Source organism: Myotis brandtii, unplaced genomic scaffold (genome assembly GCF_000412655.1).
Source record: "Myotis brandtii unplaced genomic scaffold, ASM41265v1 scaffold654, whole genome shotgun sequence".
Classification (NCBI taxonomy): Eukaryota; Metazoa; Chordata; class Mammalia; order Chiroptera; family Vespertilionidae; genus Myotis; species Myotis brandtii.
Window position 1 is genome coordinate 1,832,727 of NW_005370538.1, and position 1,887 is coordinate 1,834,613.

Sequence of the window (1,887 nt, forward strand, 5' to 3'; positions counted from 1 at the left end):
CCGGTATCCAGGATGGGTGAATTCAGAATTTCTACTGCCCAGGGGAGTGCGTCCCTATTAGTCCAAGATCAGACCCAGCAGAGGCTCACTGTGGCTTCCCAAAGTGCCCTGTGGATAGATGTGCTCAGGGGGAGTGAGCAATTGTGGCAGTGCAGTTCGCTGGCCCTCTGAGGGGCCCTGGCGCTGAAATTGCGCAGCTGGGTGTGTGTGGGCAGTTATTCAGGCAGAAGGAATTCAGAATTTCTACTGGGGGTGCAGTGCACCTGTGTCTGTACAAAATCACACCCAGCTGAGGCTCACAGTGACTTCAAAGAGAAGTCTATGGAGTGGTGTGCCTTGGAGACCTGCGCGCTGGAGATGGGCGAATGCGATGTAGGAGGTCTGCCGCTGGGGAAGGGGAGGCTGCACTTACTGCTGTGGGTGGGCGTGGTGCTCCTTTGGAGGTGGAGATCCCAGGGTCTTCGAGTCTGTGGGTGTGGCTGCAAGATTTTGGCTGGAGTGGCTGCCGGGTCGCGGGCGGGCAGTATCCAAGGCCTGTCTGGGTGGTGGTGCTGCTGAGTTCCTAGAAGAGGCCACTTTCCCCTTTAAGATGGCGTGGGCTCCGTGCCCCAGTCCCGCAGTCCGCAGTCCAGGGAGTGCCAGCAGCGGTGGTAGTCTCTCCCTGTCCCAGAGAGCCTGTTCTGCCAGCCTCTGCTGCTCCTGCCGGATTTAACTGTCCCTCCCTCACTCACACACACAACACACACATCCACTCACTCTTCTTTCATGACCTCACTCACTCACTTCCTATCCCTCACCTCCATCCTGCCAGCTGCCATCTTTTTCCAAACTGGTTAGATATTTATATAACTTAAGGCATTATATACTTTTTAATTACATTTATTGTGGTTATATTGGTTATTAAATTATATAGGTTTCAAGCATACAATTCTATGATACATCATCTGTATACTGGTTGGGTTCATATATATTAAGAAGTGTTATGTTTTCTTGATGTAGTGTCCCCTTATCATTATAAAGTGTCCATCTTTGTCTCTTGTTATCTCTCCTATCTTAATCTGTTTTGTCAAATATAAGTATGGCTACACCTGCTTTTTTGTGGATGTTATTTGCTTGGGGAATTTTCCCCCACCCTTTTACTTTGAATCTACCTTTGTTTTTGCAGCTTAGATGTGTCTCTTGTAAGCAGCATATGGTTGGGTTTTGTGTTTTGATCCACTCTGCTACTCTGGTCCTCTTTATTTATGATTTCAGACCATTTACATTTAGGATAATAATTCATGTATGATGTATTTCCTATAGTCATTTTATCTTTTGTTTTTTAGTAGCTCTGTGCCTCCATTAGTTTTTTTCCTTTGTGTTTCTGTCTGTTGTTTTTGTTTGGTGGTATTCCATACATTTTTCCATAGATTTGGGAAGTTCTCATCCACTATTTGTTTGAATAGATTCTCGATTCCCTGCTCCCTCCCCTCCTCCTCTGGAATGCCTATAATTCTAATATTACTTTTTCTGATGTAGTTAGGAATCTAGAAATGATGAAGAGGGAAGAAGAGACCTGAGCATAAAATGAAAGAGCCCGATATTGGTTTTCTGCCAATACCACCACACTATTTTGATTATTATTGTTTTTTATAAGACTCATTTCTTTTAATGCTCAGGTCTCTCCCTTCTTCCCTCTTCATCATTTCTAGATCCCTGTCTTCAACAGCACTAATTCTTTCCTCCACCTGGTTGGCTTCATTTCTAGGTTTTCTGATTGTTTCTTTTTTAAAGTTTTCATCTCTATGGTACTCTTTTTTCCATTGATTTGTTTTCTTTTTCTTTTTTTATTGCTTAAATTATTACAAAGAGTATTACTTATGTCTCCTTTCCCCCCCCCCGCCATTG